The sequence below is a fragment of the Oryctolagus cuniculus genome, chromosome 8 (genome assembly GCF_964237555.1).
Source record: "Oryctolagus cuniculus chromosome 8, mOryCun1.1, whole genome shotgun sequence".
Taxonomy (NCBI): Eukaryota; Metazoa; Chordata; class Mammalia; order Lagomorpha; family Leporidae; genus Oryctolagus; species Oryctolagus cuniculus.
Window position 1 is genome coordinate 130,755,312 of NC_091439.1, and position 8,294 is coordinate 130,763,605.

The 8,294-nt window shown below is 40.8% G+C and overlaps 1 long non-coding RNA gene across 2 annotated transcripts; it reads right to left on the reverse strand.

The window, feature by feature from the left end:
• Window positions 1–444: 444 nt before the first annotated feature.
• On the reverse strand, window positions 445–7,474 carry LOC103346301 (uncharacterized). 2 transcript variants are annotated; one of them, XR_007918005.2, is made up of 4 exons: window positions 7,378–7,474; window positions 4,347–4,513; window positions 1,565–1,817; window positions 445–541 (listed from the first exon to the last, which is right to left on the reverse strand). It is a non-coding gene; the product is annotated as an uncharacterized lncRNA (long non-coding RNA). The 2 variants fall into 2 exon arrangements; XR_515766.3 differs by lacking the exon at window positions 7,378–7,474 and adding an exon at window positions 6,270–6,379.
• Window positions 7,475–8,294: the final 820 nt, after the last annotated feature.

Here is an 8,294-nt window from a genome sequence, read left to right on the forward strand (position 1 = left end):
ACAGCTGCCACAAAACTCCGCAGCAAACATAGTTCTCTGTACTCAACAGAATCTGTTGGAACTAGTAACAAAGGTAACTAGGAACCCAATGCGTATAGCCCTGGCATCCTGGGTAAGATGGGAAGTCAGCTGTGTGGATAACTATGAATCCTAGAAAAATACAGTCATAAACATTAGACCTGTGTCTATACAGTATAATGCATGGTTAACTGTGAACTATTAGCTTAATCTAATGTATACTGATTCTCAATATATTCAGAATATACAGTTCTGGTGACAGGTATTGATTCTCAATATATCCCATAAAATATTTCACAGGCACACACACACACACACACACTCACACGAATGTCAAATAGTATCTTCCGTGGCATTTACCTGAGGACATAACATGTGTGCCAAGTTGTCAAAACCGATATATTTTAGATATTTGGCTAATTTTTGCCTGTGTGTATTCTGTAACAATTCTGAGTATTTCTTGTGCAGTATGTGAATCCTCTTATCATCTGAATTACCACATTTATATCTTTGGATTCTGCTTCTGTTGAAGTAAAACAATTGCATGACCTAAGTGAAGCAAGAGAGTGATAACAACCCACACTCTACCCCAGCGCTGACTTAATTTTAAGATTTTAAAGAAAGCATATTCACATGAACCACTCACAATAATCAAAGAACTCACAACTCCCAGTTCTGCATGACAATTAAAAGTGTGGGCTCTTAGATTCTAAAAGTGCTGCTAGACTTAGCAAGCGAAAAACAGGATGCCTGCTTTGACAAAAACTACAGGGCACATATTCACAAAATTCATCACATACCTGAAATGCAAACTTAACGCGCCTGTTTCTGACATAGAAACATGGCAAATTACTTCTCTCAGCCTTGTTTTCTTTCTCTGTATAAGGGAGATATTAACCACAGGGCTCACCTCACATGGTTATTATCAAGATTAAACAAAATAATCTACATAAAATGATACAATAATTTCCTAAGAACATGACCATTCTATACTCTTTTATTACTCTTCTAATAATTACTTTTCTGTGACCACAATTAAGAGATAAGTATTTTTTTATCTTATCTCCAATCAAAATTTCTCATTCTCTGGCCTTCAGCCACAACACTGTGGTTATATCCCAATTTATTACTTATTCAATTTGTGCATATAGATTGAAGTAGACTTTTCACTAAAAATATTACTGTGTCACTGACATTCAGGCACATAATTGGTTCTCCTAGGGCTTTACGTATTATATCAAGATAGGAAGCCTATCCCAAAGAATTGTGAGAATTTAACAATTTTATGTGTGTGTGTGTGTGTGTGTGTATGGTATTTGGCCAATGGCTGGCTATGAAGAACTGTCTGCTGCATTGACTTTTGAATTGACTCTTTCCACTAATGCCTTTCACACACAAACAACTGTGGATCCAACAAGAGGAAATCCTTCTAATTTTTAAGACTTCAAAAGAGTTCCATAATCACAGAAGAATCAATGCCAGCTCTTTTGCTGTCCTTATTAATCTCTGATTTCAAGAAACTTCTAGAATTGATGTCCTTATATACCTGGTTTTAGACAGCATTCTTTCCATAATTTGAAACAGGCATCCAATCCAACCATTTCTGCAATAAATTTTACAGATTTAACAGCACATATCTGGAGAAAATCTTCTAGTCTTTTGATTCCAGAGTGAAGATTCTCTTTAATTTCTTTTTCAATAGAGAGAGACAAATTATTCCATCTCTCTTCCTCCTTTTTCTCTAGTTTAGCTAGTTGTCTCTTTTGATTTTCTTCAATAAGTTTTTCTGCATTTTTCTTCTAAAAAATAGAAATAAAATTAAATAAACATAAAAGCAGTTGTTTCCAGATTAATACTTTTTATATTTGGAAGGAAATATTTAATATCTTGGACTATTAGTTTAGCATTCAGAGCACTTAAGGACATCAAATTGGACCTTTGGTGTTGCAAAGAATTAAATGTAAATATCTTTTTTTATACACAAAGATGGTAATTGGCTATTCCTTTTCTCTATCTTCTCAGCTGTTAACCCCTTAGTCCATTATACTGAAAGCCAGTGTTTAGGCAGTCCAGATCTGTGCTGAGTCTAAGAAACACCCAACAAAGGTCCAATGAGGATAAGTATCTTTTATATGACCAGACCAACTGGTAAAATTACAAAAACTCCCTGGAGTGTGACACATTGCACTGTATAGAAATCAAATACAACTCTTGTGCAGTGGTAGCCAAGAGAACAGGATATGATGAAAGCAGTTATGAATAGATAAAAAGCAGACCTAAAATTGCAATAGCTGGAATACTGCTTGCAATGGAAAATGCCACCATGACCATTCTCTGGCTCTCTTGTCCAGTTCTCCAGGCTCATCTTTACTTAGCCCAGCCTTCCACCCCCAGCATGGAAATACAGGCCATCTAAGAATCTGAGCACTTAAACTGATCTTCTGTATATAAAGAGAATCGAAAATGAAAAAAAAAATGTAATTGTGGAATGTATAAAAAAAAAAGAATCTGAGCACTAGCAAATGACACCAGCTCCTCAGGGGAGTGCACACCCTACGCAAGAGGAGAAAGTATGCTTGCAGAGTACCATCTACAGGATAACAGCCCAACGACTGCACTTCCTAAAGCACCAAAAATGAGCACTAAGAAAATGTGTTTAAGCAAATACAGAGGGGGCTTCAGAAATGCACCAAAATGTATATTATTTAAAAAAATGCTTGGATTTCAAAATTTTTGCACTGAAATAAAGTTATCTAATTTTATTGGAACATAAACTTTTCAATATCTATTAATTTAAACTTTATTTGAAAGGCAGAAAGACAGAAAGATGAAAAGAGATCTCCCATCTGCTGGTCCACTCCCCAAATGCCCACAATAGTCAGGGCTGGGCTGGGCTGGGCTGGGGTCTTCTATTTGAGTGGCATGGACCCCAGTGTTTGAGTCATCCTCTGCTGCTTCCCAGGGTGTGCGCTATCAGGAAGCTGGATGAGGAGCAGAGCAGCCAGAACTTGAACCAAGCACTCCAACACGGGATGCAGGCGTCCCAAGCAGCAACTTAAGTAGTGTGCCAAAGGCCCACTCTCCCACGAACTTTCTGAAGTTCCCTCATCATAGGTTTTAGCAGTCAATAAGCAAAATAATAATAACAATGGCAAATAGTAAAGGAGATAAAACAGAAAGTCACAGGGGAAGAAACACAAATAGACTAATACTCATATCACTGGTATTTGAATTTGCAATCAAAATCTCTTGTTGAGATGATGTTAAACAAAAAAGCAGGCACACTCACAGAATGCTACTGGGTATCTCTGTGGTTAAACAGAAAAGAGCACCAGGGTTATAACAGTAAAATAATGCACACGTATTAAAGATTAAAAAGGAAACATAGAAAAATAAACATGGAATATTATGCAAATATTAAAAGCGAAAGTTTATTTTTCACTCATTGCAATGAAAAGTTTTAGAAAGCACACTGTTTAATGGGAAAAAAGTATAAAGCCATATGTAAACTGTAAACTATGCATGTAGTAAGAGTGTATAGACTGGAAGTGTTTGGAAGGATGTTCACCAAAGTTAATAGGACCAGGTCTTTGAAGAAGGTAAAATGTTAGTTATTTTTCACACTTTAAGTACCTTTGTGAATAGCCTGAATTAGCTCTGTGTGTGTGTGTGTGTGTGTGCTCGATTTTTCTATTAAAGTTGCTTAAAATTTGGGAAATAACATACTATTGTGAATTTATTGTATATTTAATGATATAGAAAGAAGTCAGCTATACTATTAGTAGATGTGGAATACATATAGAAAAAACAACAGACAATACAGGACTGCACAGGTGTATGCCAAAATATTCACAGTTACTTGTGGGACATGAGAATGTGGAGTTTTCTTTTCTTTTCCTTACTTGTTTTTCTATATTCCAACAAAGAAATAACTAAACAAACCACGACATTGCCATATTATGGAGGAGTATCCATCCACAAAATTATGTTTCAAAAGATGTTTAATAACATTGGACAGAAGTGTGACTGTGAGGGAATTCACCAAAGCATTCCCAGTGCTCAATTCTATGATGGTCCCATTAGGATTTTGTTTTCTTTGTTACACCTCCCTTCATTTTCCCAGTGTTCTAAAAGGAGAATAAGGTCCTTTATCTGCTATAATTCATGGTTAGTACTTGGGAGTACTTTTTTAAACAAAATATTTTTTTCTCCAATAACATGAGATTACCAGTGTTGCCATGCTGAGTAAAGTTAACGCAGGTCTCACAGGGTGGGAGTAGAGTCTCCAGACCCCCACAGCAATGAGCTCCGCTAGCCCAAGAACGCACCTGATGCTGTCTTTTCTTCTGCCCAGAAGAATTTGCTGGAGATGGCAGCGAGCCCGCTTTTGTAATCCTTACTGATCTGTTACTTCCTACCAAAGACCTTCCAAACACATGATAAAAATGATACAGTTTCTGTGTATCTCTTCTTTCTTTGGCATCTTTGGATTTAGCTGAGGGAAATAAAGTTATTAAAATATCATGACTCTACTGTTGATATATAAAAGTTGCATTCCTAGAGCATTCATGAGAAAGGCTTTGACAAATCCCCTGAGAAACTCATAATATTCTAATTAGAGGCTATTACTATTATAGAGATTGAGATGTGGAAATGTAAAGTAAAATTATTGAACCATATTTAAATATCATGGGATGATCCAAATTAACATCTGTTATTGGGGCTGGCATTGTGACTCAGAGTTAGTTAATCCATTGCTTGCAACACCAGCAATGGTGTTGTACTGGTACTGAGCACCAGTACAAGTCCTGGCAGTTCCACTTCTGATCCAGCTTCCTGCTAATACACCTGGGAAGGCAGCTGAAGACAGTCCAAGTACTTGGGCCCCTGCCACCCATGTGGGAGATCCTGGTGGAGTTGCAGGCTCCTGGCTTTGGCCTGCCCCAGCCCAGCCGTTGTGGCCATTCGCAGAAAAAACCAGCAGATGGAAGATCTCTCGATCTCTCTCTCTCTCTCTCTCTCTCTCTCTCTCTCTCCCCCCTCTCTGTAACTCTGCTTTCAAATAAATAAAACACATCTTTTTAAAAATCACATCGGTTATTTACTTATTCATTTTATTACAACTACTAAGCATTATGGGTGCATCCCATAGAGTAAGTCGAGGGTGAGATATGACCTGCTCATCCTACAACACATCAAAGCCACAAAAGAAAACACCTGCTCTTGGACATGGTTGCTGTCTCTGGACACAGGATCAAAAACGAAGCACATGAGCACTGCATGAACTTGGAAACAGAGTTTCTAAAAACTATACCCAAATTTGGCCAGAAACATTTGGCTACAACCACTCAGCCAGATTCTTGTTCGAGGAGAGAATGGACTCTGGAAACAAGATGTCACCAGTTCCCAGACCACTCTAAGCCTGCGGCAGCGCTGAACTCAAAAGCCTTTATCGCTGGCAACACCCATGGCCTCAGGGTGAGTGTCAGCAACTCACCCATCCACACTTACTACATATACCACGTCCTGAAGAAAATTAGAGGCCTGACCAGGTGTTTTCACCAGCTTTTTATCATTAGAACAAAATACCTGAGAAAACTAACTTCAGGGGGCCTCTGCACCCACGTGGGAGCCCTGGAAGAAGCTCCTGGCTCCTGGCTTCGGATCAGTGCAGCTCCGGCCGTTGCAGCCAATTGGGGAGTGAACCAGCGAACCGAAGACCGATCTCTCTCTCTCTCTCTCTCTCTGCCTCTCCCCGCTCCAACTCTGCCTTTCAAATACATAAGTAAATCTTTAAAAAGAAAACTTAACTTCAGGAAGAAAAAAGGGTTACTCTGCATCACGCCCAGATTGGGCAGCCCCATGGTTCAGGCCGTGCTGAGGGTCCAGGCAGGGAATGGAGCTCAGGTGGAGGAGGGTTGCAGGGCAGCTGAGCCAGGAAGCTACAGAGCAACGGGGGTCCAACCGGGCTCCAGCAACCAACCCCGCTGAGAACCACCGTCGGAAGGCAGCCCCACGCCCTCAACATCATCACTGCATTAAGCGGGCACATCCGGTTCAAACCACAGCTCCACTCTCCCGCTAACTCCCCGACTGCTCTGAGGCCGTTCCTGGGACCGCTCTATGAGAACTGAACAGAAGATGCCAGAAGCCAGGAACGCAGTTCCAGCTGCTCAAGGCCCCAGCGGGCCACCCAGCCACGGAGCGCACGACGAAGGTGGAAGCAAAAATCCTTCCCCTTAAACATGTACCTGAGCGCCGGGCTCACCCGGGCAGACGTTTAAGCAGCCTCCCCTTGCTCTTCGGTTCTGGGAAAGACGAAACCCCTAGCGCCTCACCGACTTGTCTGACGTCACTGGGGCTCTCAGGCTGCTTCGGTCACCAGCCCTTCCCACTTCTGGTCACAGCCTGTCCCACTTCCGGCAGGATTCTCCGCATGATTCCGGTGTGGCTAGAGTCTCCCCCAGTCCTCCCGGCGGACACCTGGACACCTCCCTCCCTGCCTTTTGCTCCCAACTGTACCACTCCCTAGAATTTTCAGTAAGGACCTCTCTCATGGCTGCTCTCATCCCGCCTCTCCCTCTGCTCTAGGAGTGCTACAAGACCAAGTCCAGAGCCCAGCACAGAGCCAAGGACAGGGACAGGGCACGCCTGAATTCAGACACTGAATACATCCAGAGATTGGCAGCACCAGTCAGGCCGCTAGTGTCCACACCCTGAGGAATCGTACTTATGCGTCATTGGTCTTTTTCTCTGTATGTATCTGTGTATACATACCTCTATCCATTTTCCTCACCAGTTTGAAATCCAAGAAGACAAGTTTACAAACTATATTGGTTCATGGTGTCTTACCACCCAAAATAATTCTTTGGTGATTTAAATATTTTTTATTAATGAATACAATTATGAACCAATGTTTTATAACAAGTAATAAATACAATTATTAATTTTGGCAATTACAACACTATGTGCCTGATTAGTATAAACACCAGGTCCTGTGAAACAATACAGTGAGGATTTTTATGCAAACCAGCAAAGAACAAAAGGAATTTCAATAATAACATATAAAGTAACTGTTGTAACAATCTAAGAAAATTAGAAAGCTAGACACAATGACTTGGCTGCACACAATGACTTTTTTCCCCTCAATGGATTTATGAGAATTTTTCATCCTACAGAAACTAGCTTTTGCCCATTTCTGTATCTGCAAGCCACTGGGAGTGCATACAGTGGTAGAGAGAGGGGAGACTATAAGTGAGACGTCACTATCCCCAGATGAGTAATTTTTCCCTTCTACACATGATGCTTGTTTAAATAAGAAAACTGCTGGAAACATTCCCTAGTATGAATTATACTCACCACTATCGCTGCTTTTTGTCCTTTCAAAATCATCACTTAGAGGTCAAGAGGAATGCCAATGTATGAGCTCATCAAACTCTCTCTTCTTAGAAAGACAGGTGATAGCTGGGTCATCACTGCGGTGGGAGGGAGGGAGTATAATTTAGAAAACACACGTGTAGGTCAGTGTTCAATTAAGACCCCACTTGAGATGCTTGTATCCCATACCCAGGCACCTCGGTTTGTGTCCCAGCTCCCATTCTGATTGCAATTTCCTGCTAACCCACAATGGAAGGCAGCTGATGATGGGTCAAGTATACTTGGATATCTGCAACCATGTGGGAGACCTGGATTGGATTCCAGATGCCTTGCTTCCACCTGGCCAACCACTGGTGTTGCAGGCATTTGGGGGGTGAGTTAGCAGAAGGAAGACCTCTCTCTCTCTCTCTCTCTCTCTCTCTCTCTCTCTCTCTCTCTGTGTGTGTGTGTGTGTGTGTGTCTCCCTCTCTAACTTTCAAGTAAATAAATAAATCTTTTTTTAAAAAGCAGCTTTTTTATTTGTGTGTATGTATGTGTATTTGTGTAATATTTCAAACATAGAGAAAATATTAGAGAATAAATGATAACCATGAATCTACCATGCATTCATTCATAAGACATCCATTAAGTCCTAATTATATGCCAGAAACTCGTATGGATGCTAAGAACATATCAGCGTACAAAATAGAATAAAAATCTCTTCAATGAGTGTTTATTTATTTGTTTTATTTGAAAGGCAGAGAGACAGACAGTGCACCCACCACTGGTTACTCCCTACTGGCTGGGGCTGGCCTGGGCTAAAGCTGGGAGCCAGGAATTTAATCCAGCCTCCCACATGGGTATCAGGAATTCAACTACCTGAACCATCACTGCTGTCTTTCAGGGTGCACAGAAACATG